Here is a 21,798-nt window from a genome sequence, read left to right as displayed (position 1 = left end):
GTCACCTTGAGCAAGTCACTTAGGCCAAGCTTTTCCGAAGTGACTAGGGATTTTGGCTGTCTTGCTTCCTGGGTTTCCAACTTGAGACACTAAAGGGGCCTGATTTTCAGGAAGTCCTGGGCACTCCTTTCAAACCCCTCAAGTCGGGTCCCTCAAAACAGAGGTACACACAAAAAAATCACCAGTTGCTTTGGAAAAACCTTGCCTTTAACTTCTGTACCTCATTTCCCACCCCACCTGTAAAACAGGGATAACAAAAACCTACCTCATCAGGGTGATGTGAGACTGAACCCACTAAGCATACCTGGAGGTTCTCAGATGGAAGGCATTATAGGCATGCTCGTCATTATTATTATTATACTGTGTGCTCACCGCTCAGGATTCCAGTTGGCTTAATTAGAGACTCAGGTAAACATGAGAGGTTAAATATGGAACAAGGCTTGGGTAAGATGGGAAGCAGGCCAGTTTTGGTTAACGTGCCTCACTGGGATTCTGCAATACTAATTATGCCTGAACTCAGGTAAATAGTGATGGCCATGGCTGCTTCCATCACTAAGCTTTCTTAATCACCATTAATAACTGGTTTTACACGGTATGATTTTGGGGAGCATAAATCTGCTTTGGGCATGTTATTTTTCTGCAGTAAAAGACACCAATGCTTTAAATGGTTATTGCTTATAATAACTGAAGTTGTGCTAATCAAGCCTGGGCTGAAATGCTTTGCTGAATCAGTACCTAAAATTGTAAGCTTTCTGTGGCAGATACACCATGCTTTTACTGTTCATACAACTCCTAGCATAATAGGGCCCTGATAGTGGAGATGGGCTCCTACATGCCACTGCAATACAAATAATAAAGTCACGTGAAGTCCCTAGTTTTAAGAACAGGAGTTCTTGTGGCACCTTAGAGACTAACACATTTATTTGCTACTCCAGTTCCAGTCAGATAGGTTATAGCGAAATCTAAAGCATCCCATTTTGGTGACAAGAATCTTGGTAGACTAGAACTACAGCTTTGCACATACAAGACAAACAAAAACCTGCTTGTGTTTTACTTAAAGGCAAAAGAAGACAACCCATCCATAGTGAATGTGCCTCCTGGCATTTTTCTTTGCTATTCCAACAAACTGGTTGAGCACTCAATGAGAAGGGAAGAAGCCAGCTGATTTGTTCAGGGAAAGTGGTTCTTAGATGTACACAACAGAACATAGACGCCAAACATGTTGCTACCTGGCTTCAAATCTACAGCTCACATTGATTCGGTCCCTTAAAGAGAGTGTTCAGGTATGTCTACGCAGCATTTTGGAGCGAGCTTCCCATCCTGCATTGACAGACTCAGTCTAGCAGGGCTTATGCTGATGCTCTAAAAACAGCTGTATGGACAGCACTTTGAAGATGCAGTTGAGGCTGGAGCTCAGGCTCTGAAACCCCCCACCCCCCCTCAATATTTCAGAGCCCAAGCTCCTGCCTGACACACAACTTCAAAGCGCCATCCAGCCAGCTATTTCAGAGCATGAGCCCCACTAGCCTGAGTCTGTCTGCCCGAGCTGGGACTCCAAAATGCTGTGCAGATACCTTCAGAGGCTAAGATAGTCTCTTGCACGTGTGTATTTTCTAATAAACCATTCGGCCCAAATGTTCTCCATCTCTTCTCCAGGCAGACTTACTTGCCTTCCATACACTGATTGCTTCTGCTTGTTAACTATCCAGGCAACACTTGCATCCATTCTTCCTGTAGCAGTGCTGGTTTGTGGCAGCCTGTTAGACCCTGCCATGTTCAAATGGAATGGGAAAGAGTTTATGAATTCCAGACATTTGTTTAGGCACAAGCTCAAATTCTTCATTATATATCATCAGAGCAGAAGGATGATCCAGGGGTCAGGGGATTAGCCTAAGACTTGGGGGATCTGCGTTCAATTCCCTGCTCTGTCACAGGTTTGCTGTATGTAAGTCACTTGGGCACCTAACAACCACTGAGTTCTTGGGCAGCTAGTTGCCTAAAATACGTGCGAGGATCTGGGCCTTAGTTTCTTTTGTGCCTTATTTCCCTTTCTGTGAAATGGGAATAACAGCATCTCTATCTCATAGGGGTGTTGAGGATAAATATATTAAAAGATGCTTAGGTAATATGAAAGGGGGAGCAGATAAGTACTATAGAGATCAAAATGGGGGGAAGGGAGAGGAAAATAATCCGGCCTGAAACCTAAGACATCAGAGAGGAGAGAGAATGTAAGTAAGACTAACAGTTATCATACCTATGTGATCTATTTAAACCAGGCACTTTTAGAGGCAGGGACTCTTTGCTTTGGTATGTATCTCACCTAACACAATGGTTCCCCAATTCCTGTTTGTATCACTGCTGTAAGTCAATAAATAAGACTGACTTTGGAGGGGGAAGTTTTTGGTGGGGAGGGATAGGCTGATACAGAACTTAAGGGAAGAGAATTCTAGGTGCTAAGGCCTGTCAGAAAGAATCTCAGCTTGACCGAGGAAGGGCTTGTAGGAGCCCTAGAAACAAGGTGGAATCAGAGTGCAAATATTCATAAGGATGAGGCTCACGGAAGAGCTGTCACGATAGCCATGGCCTACACTATGAAGTGAGGGGTTATTTTGAGGCATGCATCAGCAATTAAAGGCTCAGATTGCTAGCTGTTTGGAGCAGTGACTGCCTTTGGTTCTGTATTTGTACAGCACCTGCCACCATGGGGTCCTGGTCTATGCTTGGAGTGACTACAGTACAAGTAATAATATTTGGTAATGCTGATATTTCCTTAGCTTTCATACACTCCATCCATGTGGAAAAAAAACAAACCTCATTGCCAAAGGAGGAATTGTTTAAAAATGTATCAGTGTCTAGCGGACTCGGACGTTCACCGTTATTACAGCCTTTCATCAATGAATACAAGACTTGGGAATCTAATCTGGAAGTACCATAGCAGAACCATGCCCCTTGACATTCCGGGTCGAAAGGCGTTACAGAAGCATTCATATGTTTCGGTACATTGAAAGATTCTAGCTATCCTGGTTTTCAGGCTGTGCTGAGCACCTGCCCGCTGGGTATCAGGCCCCTTACAGATGGTTCATGTTGAGCACCAGGGAAAAGAAGCACCCACAAATCATTAATCAGTCTCTCAGGAGAGTCTTTGTCTCTGTCATTCAAATTCAAGATTTAAAAAAGATGTAAAGGCAAAAATGGTCTGCGGTACTGCAGCACTGGTACAGCACTGTAGTACTGTAGCAGCTCATTGAGGGTTCTGATACTGCCCTATAGGTGCTGTGGAGCAGAGGCACTGGTGCCACGGGGAGCCAGCCATTCACTCACCCATGCATTGGGCATAGACTCACATATGCTCTAGCAACACATCTAATCACAGTCAGGGAGGCCTGGGCCAATGGGTACAGAACTGGACTAAGACTCAGGAGATCACTATTCTAGCTCCACCTCTGCTGCTGACTTGCCAAGAGACCTTGGGCAAGTCACTTCATCTCTGACTCCCCTCTGATAGTCTCATCTAATGTAGAACCACCCCCTCAAGACAGGGACTCTCTCTCCTTATGGACAAGGCATTATTCAATCTTCCACCCTCATTCTGGACAGCCAGCAGTAACTTTTACCATACACCAAGCACATGGCAAATCTGGAATTTCTACATTAAAAAAACAGACCAAATCAAGACCAATCCCTAACAAATTTCCTGCCCTTCCTATAAGTTTTGCTAAACATTCCAATCAACACACTCAACGTGATACCTCACTTTTCTAATAGACTGTTCTGCCCAAATATTTTCTGGCTCTTCTCCAGGCAGACTTATTTGCCTTCCATGCGCTGATCGCTTCTGCATCTGTACACACCAGTACAATTCAATTCGTGGAAGCCAGAACCCAGCATTAATTATCATCAAAAATCTATGACCAACTACACATAAACCATGTCTGCATTGCAGTGTTCAGTGACCTTATGGACAGTCAAATGAACTCCTCTCAAGTTAGCCAAGCTCTAGCAAGAGCGGATACACTACAAAATAACATCCCGCACAGAGTGGTTGCACTGTAGCCTACTCCTCCAACCAGCCAGCAGCTGGCCCACTCGAGTGAAAAGCACTGCCACCCTCGAGGGAAGGGGTTTTGTGCATGGACCAGACTCAGGGGCAACACTGAGCTGGAACACGGGTTAATGGCGGTGAAGACGCGCCCTTTGGCTGAGCTCTGGGGTAGAGGGGTATGGCTGGTTGATTAGGATGAAGGGTGGAGATGTGGTGGTGGAAGGGAGATTGGAGAAAAGTGAGTGCAGAGTGTAGTGTCGATGGGGTACTGACCTTTAGACCCGTTTCTGCTTTTTAGAAGCTGCAGTGTTGGGCTATGCCGTCCAGCAGTCTGCAGGAAGCTTTTGGTCAGGGGAGGCTATTGAATGGCTGTGTGTGTATATATTATAGTTATGGGCAAACAGTGTTCGTGGGTGTTGCAGTTTAGAAAATTTAATATTAAGAAATAATATTCTCCCATAAAAGGAATCTGTTGGAAACGTGGGAATTGATGCTGAAAATAGCAGTGCCTCTCACTTTGCTGCATGCAATGCTCACGGCCCCAGTTTTCCTGTGCCCTGTATCACAAGGAGTCATTGGCACCGGTGCCCAAGGGGTGTAAAATGCCAGCCCTTCAGACCAGCAATGTATTACATCCATTTTGCACGGATGTGATGAGCCAGACAAAGGTTCAAGGCAATAGAGAATCAGGCGCCAGGATTTTTGCAGGGCTAAGCAAAGGTAGCTGAAGTCTCTGGGCAACTCTGTTCCCAGAAGGGGCTTTGGTGGTGCAGAGAGGGGCCAGTTATCTTTCCCGTGGGCCAGCTCAGTGTGGATACTTGCTTCTGGCAGCATCGCTCGGTCAGACTGTCCTGCGCCTCAGCTATTGTAAAGCAGCATGTGCTCACCTCACCCCTGCAGAGACCAAGCGGGCAGTGGCCAGAGCCGGTGCAGCCACTGTGAACCAAAGGCTTTTGCTGTCAGTGGTGTTGCAGGGCCCCGATGGGTAATGCATTGAGCTGATGTGTCTGTTTCTCCATCGTCTGCAAAATGGACACGAGTCTGGTGCAAGGACTAAATAGTTGCTTCCATCCCCAGTGTTTCATAGTCACCTTCCTCTTCCAATTGCCTTCTACTTGCAGCCCCGTGTATGGTAGTAAAACAGGTGTGGACGCCAATCGTGTGACGTGCTGAGTACCCTCAATTCCCTTACCCTCCACTCATCAACCCCATTGAATGGTACCTGCAGGTGATCCGTACGGGTCTGAGCCCAAACCCACTGAAGACAGTGGGAATCTTTCCACTGCCTTTGGGTCAGGCCCTGTATGAACAAGAGCCTGGCAGCAAGGGGTAAAAGTTATGGGGGGTGGAAGAGGAGATTTTCCCTCAGCATTTGAAGCTTTCAGAAGAAGGATAAGGCCATATAGGGGGTCTGATAGGACTGGTTATTTGGTCCCTCTGAATAGAATATTTCAGGGGGCTTTCTGCAGGCATTGGGCCTGACTCAGAACCTGCTAATGTAAGTAAGAGGAGAACCAGGCCTTCTCTTAGGGATCTTTTGCCATCAACACAAGATAACTAAGACTCCAGACATCTATAGACACCAACATGGAATGAAGACTCCATGTGACACATATCCAGGCTAACTAGGTACCTCCTGCTTTACACTGTGTGAATCATCTAGTGACTCAACAATAAGGACATGGCCCCCGTACGTTACAGGCCACACCTATGTAACACCTGCTCCTTTCCACTCGGGCCTAAGTGATGCGCCAGCCATTTTTCGGAATAATACAGCGGGTCTCTGAGCCAGTCACGCTTCCTCCCCTGCCCTCCGCACGAATACCCAGGAGAGCAGCAGGCCCTTGCAGCAATTTAGAGCTCTCAGCACATTTGATCAGCGCTAAACCCTCCCTTTTGCCCCTTGCTTCAGTTGGCCACTAGCAAAGTGCCAGGTTTTAGCATCTAAATCAGCCCTTGCTCCCCAGAGGGTGACCTATATTCTTCAGCTGTTAAATCACATGCGGTTTCTTCCATTAACACATCATCCCCCTGAGGAACTGCTCAGGGGTCTCGCTCTGTGCTACACTGTCACCTTGCGTTTAATGAAACCTGGCCTTTGGCACCTGTGTTGGCTTTGCCCAGGGAAGATCATTTACTGCCTCCCGACAGGTGCCTGCTGGGGTCACTGAATGCTATAAGGTGATGGGGGCGGGGAATGGAATTATAAAGGGGAGAGCAGCCCAGCTACAAGAGAGCAAGGGCAAAAGGCCAGATCATAGGCCCAGCCTAGCAAATTTTAAGGTACGAGTGCCTCTCAGGCCAGCATCCGAGTGCTTTACAATGAATTACTACTATTAAATGGCTTAACCGCACTGGCAGGTAAGTGCAGTGGCCACTATTGGAAAGCCAGTGCTTCTCACGGGTAGTAACTGTCGGGGTTGCAGGATGCCTAAGTAGAAGGGAAAAATGTCTCTTATTCCCTATGGCTGTGTGTGGTAGTTTGTGGCTAAGTGTTGACTAGTGAAATGCAACCACTGTTCATGTCTTCATATTATCCCCATTTTGCAGCTGGGTAAACTGTGGCACGGGGCAGTTAAGTGACTTGTCATTGCAGCAGATTAGCGGTGGGGTCTGGGAGGGAACCCAGGGATCCTGCTTCTTAGGCCTTTGCTCGAGCTCCCAGTCACGCTCCTCTCCCCGCCCCAGGAAAGCAAGACAATAAAGGCAGCACGGCCCTCTCGATGTGCATTGCAGAAAGGTGGTGTCTTGTGGGGAGCCTGCTGCTCTGTAGCCGAATGCGAGGCAGCCAACCATCGCATGGAGACCCAGGGCTCTGCAGGCATTCTAGCCAGTGGAGATGGGGGAAACTGTTGCGTAACCATGGAAACTGGAGAAGAATAGCTTTGGAGCAGAGAGTTGGATTCCTGCCTACGTGGTGACATGGGCTGGGTGTGGCGAGCAGCAGTCAGCTCACAGCTTAGCCTGGCTGTATAACCCCTGTGTCAGCCACTGCTTAGAGAGCTATGGCAAGACGACAGCCTGATGATTAAGCTAATAGCCAGCTACATCCGAGGCTCAATTCACCCTTCAGAAATGCACCCTGGCATTTGACAGTAACAGCCCAAACCAGGCGGTCACACTATTGCAGCCTGCTAGTGTTTTGGACCAGGACTGTGGAATTTTGTAATAGGAGCAACCCGGATGTAATTGCAGTGCCTTCAACTGGTTTACAACAGGGCTAGATTTCAACCCATAGGGGCACATCCTGCACTATTGTACCTTTGTAACCCCACTGACTTTCAGAAGTCAGCGCCTGGTGTGACAGAGGCCAGAACCTCAAGCGTTTTGCCCCAAAGTTTTTGGTGATCCCCTGGGTTCTTCTCTTGCTGTATTGGGCATACAATGTTCCTCAGTCAGGTCTTCAGGAGGGACTAGTGGGTGCATCAGGCCCTCACCAGGAAATCAGTCATCAGACCCCCAACATGGCTGAAGAAAGAGGTGTTAGTGTCCTAAAAACTCCAGATTGTATTTACAGTTCTGCCTAGGAACAAAATGCAGGTGTCCGTTCTTGGTCTAACTCCTGGGAAATCAGAGCAACATGATAAAAAGGGAGGTGGAGGAGCTAAGACACGTGACAGTGTTCAGAAGAAGTGTAAAGCCAGGTGAGTAAGCAGAGAGCTAGTTGACATCTCTGACACGGTGGCAACAGATTAATGCTGCCAGTGCTTTCAAGTTCCAGACCTTTACTTCCCACTTCTCTGGGTCAGCTCTGATTGGGGCTAACGAGGGTGGAGGAGAAAATGACCATTGAAGCAACGCTCAGCCTGCTGTCAGAATGTCACCTAGATAAACTCTTCCTCGTGCTCGCTCACATCCTGTATTCAGAGTCACCGGCTGTTGTTTTCAGTATGCATGCGCACGAGCAGGGGATTTCCCTCCCATGCACAAGGGGCTTTTGACGTTTCCTTTGAACTCTAGCACGCCGTAAATTGGCTGGAGCCCTGGGTCAAAGGATTCCAAAGGGTCTCTCTGGTAAATTGGACTTCTCTAAGGCAGACTAACCAGGCTAGAGGCTCTCAGCAGGCACAAGGATCGAAAAGCACAAGATGTGTTAATATTTATACCGCCCCGGGCTGTGGTATGGGTGTTTAAATGATACCGACTGGCAGGGAGGCTTCCAGGCAGTCCGCCATGTTTAGCCATCTCGGTATTTATCATTTAACCGGCAATGTGGTAATTTGGAGAGGGCCCAGGGTCAGATTATGGGGCATGAAATGTAGAGGGCTTTAATTGTTTGATGGGACCTTACTCCTTCGTATCCGATTGAGAGAGGCTGGTCCCCCAGACTGTTGTCCATTATCCAGCCAGGCTGTTGGAAAGCTCAATATTTGTATTAATAATAATAATTTGTATTACTGTAGCTTAAACACCCCAACCAAGGTCAGGCACTGCACAAACACAGAGTCCAGGCATCCATGGAGCTTGTCTCCAAATAGTGTGAAAAAGATCTTCAGCTCTGGAAAACCCTGAATTGCGCGGCAGGAAAGTAACCATTTGATTATCATTATGTACCGGTCAGGAGACCTGTCCCCACCCTCCCCTTACGGTATCTGATCCGTCCAGTACAGCTTGTGCGCAAGCGAAGATTTAATACACAGTGCAACTTCATACAGGCCGTGCAAATCCATGCAGTATATTCTCTCTCACACTCACGAGCGCGAGGGAGCCTCCAGGCTGTACATTCACCCGCCACAACCGTTCTTTGGAAGCCGTGCAGGAGCGAACGTAAATTCTACATGAAGGGCCCGATTCACGCCACTGCTTTCCTCCAGCTTTAAGCTGGTGTAACACCACTGAAGTCAGTAATTAAGTCACTGAAAATCTGGGGGAGCACAGGACTAAATCAGGCTCTCTGTTTTAAAGAATTCTTAAATTCACAGTTCTTTGGACTTTTTTTTTTAAAGACACACTTCTCCCGATTTTAAAATTAATTTCTCTATTTTTGCTCCTCTTCCACCTCCACACAGTAGGTGATGTGATTCTTCACTGTAGAAGCAGGGATTAAGGGAAGAGATCTAGCTGCTATAAAGCAAATAGGCTCTTGGCGAGGGGTGGGGGGGAAACAGCCTCCAGAGCAATAAACAGATTTGGTGCTGAAGGCTGTGAGGGATGGATCCATCTGTGCTGCTGAGTCATGAAACCTACTGAAGGGAAATAAAAGCCACAGGACTGAGAGTTAAAGGGAAGTTTCCTATTAAAGATTTTGCTATTTTGGGATGAGGGGGAACAACAGACCAGGAACTGAACTAAACAGGCCAGTGTCTCAGTGCTTTGGAGGCTGCAGCTAAACCACGTATATCTCGGCCTCTGAAGCGTGCAGTGGGCCAGCATTCTAGGGACATGTGTTCCCATCTGAATTTTCAGCGAGATTAATGTCTTCCCATACACCGCTACCTCGATATAACGCCACCCAATATAACACGAATTCGGCTATAACGTAAAGCAGCGCTCCGGGGGGTGCGGGGCTGCGCGTTCCGGCAGATCAAAGCAAGTTCAATATAACATGGTTTCACCTAGAACGTGGTAAGATTTTTTGGCTCCCAAGGACAGCGTTATATCGAGGTAGAGGGGTACTATAAACTTTTGGGATCATACCGGCCCCTCTTACGTTGGCCCTCACGACGTCAGCTCAATCCGGACCCCATTTGGATTTTAGAAACACACACTGCCTGCTTCACTCGTCCGTCTAGCCCCTCCCTGAAGGGACTTCCATAGTGCCCAGTGCTGCAGGGTTTGAGCACCTCCCCCCACCCCTGTGAGGTCGGGGGGTATTAGCCCCATTCTGGGGATCAGGAGTGGAGGCCCTGAGAGGCTTAGTGGCCTGTCACTCAGGGTGTATGTGACGGAGCTGGGAACTGGACCATGTCCACCTGACTCTCCTTAACCAGGAGACTGAAGGGACAGGAGGTCGTGGCTGGATGCCCGGTTCTGCCGTGGATTAATGGTGCGCGCTCTGCTCTCTCTTTCCTGCGCTCTTGTTTCCAATATACATGGAGAAAAACGCCAACCCTGGACCTGGCGATGGCATGAACACTGGTCAGGTTAAAGAGAAGCATGGTCAGAGCTGGGAGATGTAGGGTTCTGTCCCTGGCTCTGCCACCAACTACCTGGTTGGCCTTGGGTAAGTCTCTGCGCCTCATTCCCCTCTCTGTAAGACAGGGACAAGGAACAGGGGTGAGGAGGTTTAACCGGCTACTGTCTGGAAAGTGCCACAGAAAAGCCAAGTCATGTTTCTGTGATTTTGCCCAGGGAGCCGTCCGCAACGGGTGTGGGTTTGAAATTGTTAAGGGCAGCAGGCGAAAGTGAAGCAAACACAAAAGCACACTCGGGTGAATGCATCTCTAAGGGTGCCCGTCGGATCAAAATCGGAGTTTTAAGAGACAATCTCCAGAACTGCGTGTAGGGGCCAATCACTGTATGTGGCCACAAGAGAAAATAGGCTTGGATCCTGAGCCTTCAGCTGCTTAGTCCCTAGGAAGACGTGCTGTCCCTTTAACAGCCAGCCACTCATGAGTTTGCCTCACTCTGCTTTGGGGAAGAGCCAGGGGAGCTGAGCCTGTAGAACTGTATCTTGGTAACTAACACACACACACACACACACACACACACAGAGCTGCTACCACAGAGGGGAGGGGAAAGAAGGAGGGGCTGTCAGAGGCTGGGAGCCGTGAGATCAGATGTCAGCAGCTCAGGGAGACATTCCCAGGAAGGGAAAAGTGCTGCTCATTCATCACCCTGCACTGGGACAGCCTGGACCACAGACAGCTGCTCTTGTGGCGAGGAAGCAACCTAGGAAGGGAGCTGCTGGGAACCCTGTCGATGTCTCCCAACACCAGGGTAAGAGATAAACACAAAACAGCTGGACGTTTTAGGCTCCAGAGATGAACTCTTAAAGAAACTAACTGAGCTGGAGGGTATTATTCAGCTGCGCTGCTCAGGTGCTGGGCGAAAGGTTAAGCTGTTTGCAAAAAATATATAGTCAGTTGTAACAAATATTAAATGCATCAGTGAACAAACTGGTGTTAAGAAGTCAGACAGCAGCAGGGAGGGATGGGGGGGGGAGTGAGGGAAAGGGGAGGGATTGAATAGGAATCCTAGGTGATTGCTGAGATAATCCGAGTCTAGTCCATTAATGAACGCAGTCAATTTGGAAATCTGACCCTCCACCCTGGAGTGTGGTCAAGGGGGCTTCTGGGGGGGAAGACAAAAAGATCCCAGCAGTGTCAAAGCTGCCCCTCCTCCACCGTCTTGCTGCTTGGAGTTTGCACATGCCTGGCAGTCTCCAGTGTACGTTTTCCCAGTGATGTCAAGGAGGCACCTCTGGAAAGACAGGGGCCTAATGTGAAAAATCAACTGTGTGTGCAGTTCCCAGAGGGGACTCATCTCTGTGCTGCCGGTGTATTGCCAAAGGTCCCACTCGCTGGGAGGGAAGAGAGAGAAAGGAGGAACTGGAAAAGGGAGGGGGGAGAATATCGTCCATTGCCAGTGTAATCCCCAGGCCAGGGGTGTTAGACAATCGGCCAGGTTCCTGCCCATGTGGGAGGGAGTGGGCTTATTTTGTGGGGTCGCAAAGGATAAAAAAGTAAATTTCTCCTGGTTATATATTTTTCCTCCTTAAACCCACCTGACATTTATAGGGAAGTTCTTAATGAAACTGAGCAGCAAGATGTCCAACCCAGGAGCATTATTTTAATGGTTACACTTAAAGCCGCAACAGATGTTAGTGCCCTCCAGTAAGGAAGCTGAATCTCAAAATGTGTCTGTAACTAGAGGGGTATTTGGATAGAATATACCTGTCCTGAACTTGTTCGTTCTTAAGCTGATCTAACCTCGTTTTAATTTGTTCTGTACCTGCCAAATGCCTGCACTTTGTCGGCGCCCTGATACTCCCTTCCATGCGTTGTTCATTTGCAGCTTGCAGGTGCTATTTTAAGACACGTTTGTAGAACTCTCCGCAACTATTTGTAGGATTGTGTTTTTCCTGGCATGTGTAATCCTCATCCAGAGCCTAGGCTGGGGCAGGAGGGGCACTCGAGAGAGATGTTTGCTGCTGCATTTATTATAGTTAAAGGCGAAGCAATATTGAGCTAACCCTCCGCCTCTTTCTGGGAAGGCAAAAAGGTGCCCTCCCCTAGGCTACCCCTATTTCTCTAGCCAACACCTTGCTCATCAGGGGCAAAGCCATGAAGGATGGGGCATTTACTTCTCTCTGTGGCGCCACTCTTGCACCTTGGAAGTCAATGGGAGTTTTGCCGGATGGGTTGTTTTGGAACCAATCAGCTGCTCAGCCTGAGTAGCCAAGCCAACTCAGTGAGGGACTGTGGTGGGGAGAAGGAATCCTTCCCCCATGCCCCCGGAGCCTTGTGTAGCTTCCCTGCAGGGCAGAAGGTGGGAGAATCTGTGCAGCACTACTAGATCCTCCATGATTAATGTAATTGAGACTCTAACACACTGTCCTGGGGGCTAGCGGACAGAGAGAACAAATACCATGGGACCAAACCTTGGTGTCCTTATTCAGTCCTGACTCAGGATAAACTCCCATTGGGTCCACTGGGGCTGGATGAGGATCTGGGCCCCCTGACTGGCAGAACTGAACAGCAGGGTGTCTGTGGCCTGTTACTGTTTTACACTGCCTGGATTGTGGGGCCAGTGACTAGATTCCATTACGTGGGAGGACGGGGGGCAGATGTTCACTGGGGTGAACAGGGCTTCAAAGTCTTCCACAGGAGTTTATCTAATGCCATCGCATCGAAATGACGAAGGGAAGGTTTCAAGTTGAGCTCCTCTCCTTAAAGTTCCCTTTGCTTTGCTAGTGCAACATGGTGAGCAGATAGGCACTTAAAAAAAAATATTCTCACTAGGCGCCTTTGAAAAAAAACAACCTCTGCAGTTCACAAACCGACCACAAGTACCAGGCTCCAGGCTGGGGCTCCAGGTTAGTGGCTTGCAACAGCCAGTCCTGTCTCTCTTTCTGTTGCATGGGGATGCAATTTGCCCTTAGCCTTCCTGTGCCTCAGTTCCCCATCTGTAAAATGGGGATAACTGCACTGCTCTGTCTCGCAGGGAGGTTGTGAGGATGAACGCATTAAAGATTGTGAGGCATACGACCCATAGGCTGTCCATGCCAGTTGCACAAAGCTGCCTATCCCTGGCATGTCATTCCAAGGGGCCAAAACTGTGGAGCCTTTACTCATGCAAATAGACTCACTCAAACTAATAGGTCTATCTGAGTGACTAAGTGCTTCTCCACGTGAGTAATGGTTGCACAATCAAGCCCAAGGTAAACAGGGTGGGGCAAATTCTGCTCACACTAGTGTAAAGCCAGAGCAGCCCCACTGAAGGGAATGGAGTTGTTCCAGATTTACACCGGAGTAATCAAAATCAGAATTTGGAACTTGTCCTTACTATAGAAACAGAGAGCTTTTGTTTCTCCCCTCTCCTCAGTGCAGCAGCTAAAGGCCTTACTGAAGTTAGAGACAGCACCCGCCTGGTCTCAACACAATCGATTTCAGGCTCTCTCTGGGGTGCTCACTTTGCCTTTTTTCTTCTTTTTTTCGGTGTGTGTGTGGGCGGGGAGCGGGGTCATCTGAAGGGACACTGGAGATCACAATGCAGAGTAGTGGCCAGATCAGTAAAGGCTGACCTCAGACCTGTGACTGCTGACGCAGATGGTCAGTGTCATTTTTGCAGAGGCTGGCACAGTTCTGACTACAAATGTCCCTCTGAGTTTTGCTAGCTGGATCTATTTCCCTGACTCAGCGTCAGGATCGCTGCTCTGGGCAGGACTGATAATCGATGACTGGCTTGTGGCGGGGATGAGATTGGAAAGGGATTATAATCTGTTCCGGCTGGACAGCAAATTAGTTTCTTTCATTCTGCAAACCCAGAATATTGGCACGTGCCCTCTGTTATCTCATTACACATCCAGTTTATCCATAGTGAGGCGGCTATGGGAGGAGTGCAGCATTGAAAAGATATGGTCTGTTGAGGTACCAGTCAAGCCAGGCCTGCACCATCTTCTCTAATAATTGATTTAATTAACTGACCTCTGAGTTAGCAGGGAACAGATTCCTCTACATTCACCTGAGCCACTGGAATACATCTGTCCACCTTCAGGCCCAATGGTGTGTCCCAGGTGAACAACCTGATTCTCCTTTTATGTTGGTGTCATTCCACGGGGCCAAATTCTCTCCTGGTGCAAACTGGCCTAGTTTACAGCAGGAGAGAATTTGACCCAGTAGCTTCCATCAGTGCAAGTCAGGAGTGAGATGAGAATCAAACCAGGTGTGTTTAATTCCCTCCTGCCTGATAGAAGAGCTGCAGTTTCTTTGCCACATGCACAGCATTTGCAGTCTCTATTTTGGGAGTTTGCTAAGAGAATTTCGTCTCCTCCCCTCCAACCCCCCAGCAAAACCGAAACCAGAAATATTCACGTAGGCCAGAAGGTCTGCTTTGCACACTGGCTGTTTCTGTATCAACCTGGGCAGCCATTCAGTGTGTCGCACGTTTTGATTCAGGAGCTGATCCTGGTTGACATTTTAAAATTCCGAGAGTTGGAAGTAGGTTTCGTTGGGTTTGGTTTGAATGCTCAAAGATACACCCTGTGGGGTGAAACGAGCCTCTTTCCAGTCCGGGTGCGTGTGCCTGAGCTTGAGCTTGGCTGTAGTGTAAACAAGCATTGATGCTGCACCAGGAGAGCAACTACATTAACCACAGGAAGGTTAATGGCCATGAATGCAAACAACAGTAGACCTGCACCGAATTTGACAGGGACAGTAAGTAGCTGAGAGGGAGAGGCCTGGCCCCTGGCTGTTGCACCTATGCATTGACTCCAGAAAAGTCATCCAACTGCAGCAGTTCACCAGCATGGGTTGTCCAGGCTCCTAGTCCCTTTAGGCCCAAGAAACCAAGCCCCCTATGCCATCGGAGTGCCTTGGCCTAGCTTTATTTCCCCCAAGGCCTGTTTTTGCAAATCAGATTGGATATGGCAAGTTGCCCACAAGCCCCTCCCCACCCCCCTGCCATGCATGTTCACTTATTGCTTCAAAAAGGACATGCTGCGTGTCCATAAAGCAAACGGGAATTCAGAAACGCGAAGGCAGAGAGCTAGGCGGATGTGGCTCCTGCACTTCAAAATAACAAAGACATCTCCTGATTGCAGCACCAGGTCTCCTGCTGTTTGGAAAGTAAAGCGAGAAATAATTCGAATTGTAGTGTGGCTATTCCACCCTCCCATATAAGCATCACAGCACTAAAAATATAGCTGGAGACAGATGCCCCGTGAATTTCGCAAGCCTGAACACAACCAAGCTCCAACACCAAGATTCACATTTAGAATCCGTTCTCATCAAGCCGGTTTTTTCCCCCTCCCCTGTAAAAACAACACGCTGCTTTGAGTCCGCTGCCAAGTGCTCTCAACAGGTTCAGCATTAGCAGCTCCTCTCTCGCACCAGCATCATCGTTTTGCTGGTTCAAGAACCAGGACAAAAGGCAGATGCGGAGGTTGGATTAACTGGAATTTCTCTTCGTCAGACAGTGCATTGTGGAGGAGGCAGAGGGACCTACTGAGTCTTTATTCCCCCCCTTGGCAAATATTTCATGTCCCCGCCTGCACCTCTCTTCCTGTTGGCAGTGGGGCTTTTTGGTTTTGGGTTTTAAACAGTCATTTGCAAGGCCAGGACTTTCTAATATGAAGGAAGTAGGAATTCTGAGCAACCGTCCATTCAAGTAGGAGTTTGTGAAGCCTTAAGCAGGCAGGGAATTGGCCCAGCATGGCACCGTGAGAAGCGTTTGCTGCCACGCGTAAGCCCGATTTAAAAATAACTGATTCAAAGTAGCTTCACCTCCTCTCCCCCCAAATGCAGCCCCTCTCCCCCAGTCTTGCTGAGAGAGTGACCTAGGGTGACCAGACAGCAAGTGTGATAAATCGGGATGGGGGTGGGGGGTAATAGGAGCCTATATTAGGAAAAAGCCCCAAATATCGGGACTGTCCCTATAAAATCGGGACATCCGGTCACCCTAGAGTGACCTCATTCCTTAGACCCACTGCTGCAGGTGGGAGGCCAGGTGTCATGAGACAACTGAGTTTCCTAATGGTTTATTGCTGCTCTAACTTGGGAGGCTGCTTTGTGCACACATAGCCCCCCTCACCCCACCCTGCCCTTCTTTCAGCTGTCAGGGGGATGATTCCTCACTTCCTGTCCTGAACGGCTGGGTAGCTCTGACAGGGCTTGCCTAAGAGCTGCCGCCTATACCCCAGAGGTGGTTGCATTCCAGTGATTAAAACAGCAGCTCCTCTACCCCTGTGAAATGGGCAGGGCGGGGGATCAATTCATTCACTGGTAAAACCCTTAAAGATCCTCCAGTAAAGAAGGGCGGTTATTAGCCTGTGCATATTCAGGAGCAGGGTCTAGCATTTGGGGATTGTTTTGGATGAGGAACAGCAGGAAAGAGCCAGCTCATTTCCACTCAATGTTGTAACAAATCTGTAGCCACCTAGGATTTCATGGTTATCCCTGTGCGGCACACTTGGGACTTCACAGCAGCATGGGAATAGGATAGAGAGGAGTCGGAGCTCTGTCTAGCCGACAGAGCTCAGATCCTCTTGCTCCAAAACACTGCCCTCTGTCACTGGAACTAAGGGAGAAACCTCCTTTAGCAATGAGCAGTATAGGCCCTATGACACTCAGATGAGCAGTTCTGACTCTATCCAGCCGAGGCCACTGTAATATACACCCACCCCAGTTCCTTACAGTTTCATTGTTTAAACATTAGGGAACAGGCTCTTTGTTGATGCTGAATAGTGCCTTACTGCAGCAGCGGTTCTGCCGAAGAAACTGGGATTAATCATAGAGCAAAGTAGTACTCAGAGTATATACAGGTAGCAGAAGCTCGCCCCACCTCATCAAGTTATTCCAGCAAGTGCTAAGTGAAAGCCACTTGGACACTGGTTTACAAATCACCAGGGAAAAGTTAAATAGTGATGGGATTGGGATTCTCAGATTGGGAAAAGCAAAGCAGCGATGCTTTCCTAAACTCCACCCACAACCCAAACCCTGCCCCCTGGGCAGGACCAAATGAGCTGCACAACTTCAGAATAAGATTGGCCTCCTTCTCTCTTTGCATATTTTGACAAGTAGTGAAATGGGAATCAATGCTGATATTTAAAGCATCATCATTAGGCTTCAGAGTTGAGACAAATGGGGTAGTTCACACCTCTGAGGTGTTTCAGGCTGCCTGCAGACTCAGGCAGACATCACTGCATTATTGCATCGGATTCACCTTATTTTTCTTTTTAAATGAACGGTTAGATTCTGGGGCCCCCTGATACAGCCCCCCGGGCTAAGTATTGACTTGCTAGATCACTGCAAGCTGGCCCAATCCAAGCCTGACATTCTCTCCCATGGCAGTGGCAGTGGTGTGTCACTTTACAGGAGGAGGCTGGGCCTGAAGCCAGAAGTTCATAAATACCAATTCTGCTTCAAACCTTGATGTTCAAATAAAAATCCATTGGCTTCTTGCGTTGGGAGGCTCCTGCCCAGAGCCCAGTACTCAGAAGTTTGTAAATATCAGCACATGCTGTGTTACCACCCCCTCCTACTCCCCAGCCTAAATCCTTTCCCAGCCTCTGCAGCTCCCCCATGGGGAGATGGTGTCAGCAGCTGGCAGGATCCAGCTGTCAAGTGGGAAAAAAGCAGCCCTGACTGTTCCTATTCCTCAAAGCGGAGGGGAAGGATGCGATGTCGCATGCAGGGAACACAGTGTACCGGTGGGGAGAGCTCAGTTTAGCTCAGGGGGAAGATACTACTGCAACTAGTGAGGCACTAAGGGATATTTCCAAAGAAGCCCACGTGCAGAACGCTTTGGGTCATAGGAGAAAACGTCATCCGCCAAAAATCCCAATCCCAAATCCCCGAACCACACCCCTCCACTGAAATCCCTCTCGCTTGTGCCACCCAGGGTTGCTCAACGAGAAAGCGAAAAGCCAGCACCGTGTGCGTGTGCCTGCACAGGGTAACCGCAGGATCTTATCGCAGCTCTTGCCTTGCCGCCTGCTCCACTTTCTGGTTGCTTGTTGGGGCCTGTCGAACTCTAGACTGCAAGCTCCTCGGACCTGTTCCGCAGAGTGCCTGGCACTGCAAAAGAGCAGTGACAATCGGGGACTCACCCCTGGCTCGGCCACACTTTATATTAAAGGGACATCAAGGCTAGGAGACACACGCAATTAATAGATATTTCAACAGTGAGCTAATCCAATAGCTAGAATTCAACCGCTTAATAAGTTGCTTATAGCCATCTACAATATACACCGTGGATGGCCTTTAACCACCTACAACAGGCCTGTATCATGTTTTTCCCATCAATTAACCCTTATAAGCCATCTCTAAATGTACCCCGAATAGAACGCCTGACCCATTGCTCTTTAGAGCAACACCACAAGGCAAGAAGGGAGACTCTAGCCCTAGTCTTCACTAGGATTTTCCACACTAGCACTAAGCAGCGTGTAAGCCAGAGGCAGGAGTTTTCACTCCCCAGGCCATCTAACCCTGCCCTGCAGCTGCACTGACAAACGGGGAGAGTAGTCAGAGCGTAGCTATACCCTAGCTCATTTGGACACAGTCACAAGGCAGCAGGTCTCACACCTTACACTGCACCCGAGATGTGCAAATAGATGTCCCAATTTTATAGGGACGGGCCTGATATTTGGGGCTTTGTCTTATATAGGCTCCTATTACCCCCCAGCTCCTGTCCCGATTTTTCACACTTGCTGTCTGGTCACCCTGTGTGCAAATGTCCTGGTATAACACAGCGCTGCGTGTGCTTAATGCTTCTGTGCTCCCTTCTAATTTACAGCTCCCCGTGGTTACCTTGATCTATGTAAATCAGGGTTGGCCTCCTAATTAAGCACCTGGACCTACAGGAATCCAATTATGTAACTACCCCCCGGAGGTTTTGCTATCACTTTCAAGATGTTTCACAGAGCCAGTTAGAACAGTTTAAAAGGGCAGGTCTGCTCTTCCAAGTGACTCTGTAAGAAGTGGCACCCTCCTAGCGGAGAGACCTGCTCCTTTTACTGTCATTAACCCTGCAAAGCCAATTCAGCTATGAGACAGCGAGCTGGAGTCTACTTCTTTTTTATGTGCCATTCACAGACTTGTTTACTACGCTCCAATCAGTTATGCCTGTGCAAACCGAACAAAGGCAATGGAGAGCATATTTTGATGGCAGCCAGGTTACACTGGTGTCACTGAGGGTGCACAGGTCACTGCTGTCCTGCAGAACATTCATTGCGAGTGACAATGCATGAGAAAGAAAGAACCCAGCTTGACTCTCAGATCTCTGGCTGAATTTGTTGGGTGGCAGAGTGGGGAAGTCTTTATATTTGCGGACTGAGCAGATCTGAGATGAATTCACTGAGAGATGATAAATGTGGGACTTCAGGAGGCCATGTACACAGTCTCTGTTTCCAGAGTAGAGTCATGCTGTAAACTCAACCCTAAAACCTTGGGGACCTGCTAGCCTGTTTTACTTGTAGTGGGGTATGCAGTGGTGCATACGAACCCCCATCACAGCCCGAGCCCCCACTGTGTTAGGCACTATACAAAGACAGAACAAAAAAGATGGTTCCTGCCTCAAAAAGCTTGGAGTTTCTGAGTTAATGGATGATTTTCAGGAATGAAAACCAGATGGCCCAATTCTGCAGTGACTTATCCTCCAGATTACCCAACTCACTTCTACGCAGTGCAAGTCAGCACAGAATTTGGTTCAAGGCTTGCACCATACACCTCTGAGCATTAGACAGAGACACAACCAAGGCATTCTCCCTCTTTTCTAAAATGATTTCACTTTTACCACCTGGTTCCCATTAACTTTCTTGACTGACTTGCTTTCCTCCCATCACAAGGTTGTACGGATGGGTTCAGAATCAGCTATAACCCTTGTGGGAAGAGTTGAGGTATCATCACTGACAGCTCAATGAACACATCAACTTTTACCCAAAGGCAGCAAAAGCAAAAGCCAGCGTAGGATGTTGGATGCATTTACAAAGGAACAGGGGACTAAGCCATGAATACTGAAATGGCATAATTGTGGGAATCAACAGCACATCCACACCTCACACCCCACGCCCCCATTTCACCCACAAAGTGACAAACACTAATTCATCCCGTGTCCCATCCCCCTGTCAATCCATTGTTTACACACAGGCAGGGGCGGCTCTAGACCCCAGCGCGCCAAGCAGGCGCTTGGGGCGGCCGTTTCCCGGGGGGGCGGCATTTGGCTCCGGTTGGGCTCCCGCCGGCATGCCTGCGGCAGGTCCACCGGAGCCCGGAACGAGCGGACCTGCCGCAGGCATGACTGCGGCGGGTCCCGTCTTCCCGCGGCTCCGGTTGAGCTCCCACAGGCATGACTGCGGCAGGTCCGCTGGTCCCGGGCTCCGGTGGACCTGCCGCAGGCCTGCCGGCAGGAGCTCAACCGGAGCCGCGGGAAGAGGGGACCTGCCGCGGGACCGGGGAAGGGCGGCGCAGCGCTCCGCGCTGCTTGGGGCAGCCTACTTTCTAGAGCCGCCCCTGCACACAGGATGGTGGGATATGGTAGCCAAGCCATTATGGGTTTCACGGATCAAGAAAATGTTACGAAGCCACTGCTGGGGCAGAAGCTTCTGCCCAAGTATGTGACTGTCTGTGGGATACTCCCACCATCCTCACATTCCTGCTGCTCCGATATAGGGTGGGCAGCCTTCCCTTCTAGAACATTCAAATTACATCTTTGCAAACAGTGAGGGGAAAGGAAGAGAGAGGCCCAGACGTGAATCTGACCCTGCTCCCGTGGGCATAGGAGAACCTGCCACCGACTTCACTCAAGCAACATCAGGCCCCGGGGAAGGTTTTCGAGGCAGGCTGTCCACTGACACACATTTGAAACACCACTAGCCAAGAAAAGCAGCAATTTTTGCTGCTTAGCCTGGCTCAGAAGAGCCCCAAGCAGACTAGCTCACTCCGTGCCTACAATATTGACTCTCCTCTTTACCACAGCATGAGTGCCCATTTGTCATGTTTAAAATGAATAATTTAATCTCTCTTGGGAGAAGGGGAAGATCCGGCTTTAATAGTGACATTTCACACACCTGGGCCACTAACCTGATTAAAACCCCAGACAGTGCTTCAGGAAAGGACCAGGGATGTAGTTTCCTTTCTCTTGGGGAAAACTCAATCCTCTAGATTTAGTTATTTCCCCAAATGGTACCACAAGGGGCTTGTTGCAAATAACTCAGGGTCTGAGACACGCTTTATACTTATTTAGTAAAACCTCACTCTTCTGTACCTCTTTTCCTCCGTAACTCTCAAAGCATTTTACAAAGGAGGTCAGTATTGTTCTCTCCATTTCACAGACACAGAAACTGAATCACAGAGAAGAAAGTGACTTGCCCATGGTCACCCAGCAGGCCAGTGGCAGAGCCAGGAATAGAACCCAGCTCTCCTGAGTCCTAGTCCAATACTTGATTAATGATTTTTAAGCCAAACTATGCTGGTCCTAATTTGCCTTTTGTGCCTTTAGGGAGCGCGCCGGTCACGTTTTCAAGTATTTTTCTGCACCCTAGGTGTAGAAACTTACTAGTTGTAAAAACAAAAGCAGAGCTCCTCATGCAATCACAGGATTTCAGGAAACGGAGCCATCAGACAGACCACTCAGATGTCACATGACTTGAAATAAAA

General features: G+C 48.8%; 1 protein-coding gene across 2 annotated transcripts in view; it reads left to right on the top strand.

Annotated features, from left to right (window-relative positions):
- The window catches only part of DUSP14 (dual specificity phosphatase 14), a 34,050-nt gene that overhangs the window by 1,632 nt on the left and 10,620 nt on the right, over positions 1-21,798 (top strand). Inside the window, exon 1 of one of the 2 annotated variants that reach the window (XM_039507951.1) lies at positions 10,750-10,921. The exons of the other annotated variant lie outside the window; for it this stretch is intronic. The gene's annotated coding sequence lies outside the window, so the exon portion shown is untranslated. Of the gene's footprint in view, positions 1-10,749; positions 10,922-21,798 lie in introns of those variants that run through there. 2 annotated transcript variants of the gene reach the window in all.

The sequence above is a fragment of the Mauremys reevesii genome, linkage group 20 (assembly GCF_016161935.1).
Source record: "Mauremys reevesii isolate NIE-2019 linkage group 20, ASM1616193v1, whole genome shotgun sequence".
NCBI classification, from domain to species: Eukaryota; Metazoa; Chordata; order Testudines; family Geoemydidae; genus Mauremys; species Mauremys reevesii.
Note: the sequence above shows the minus strand (reverse complement) of the source record. Positions and strands in the feature narration are given on the sequence as shown.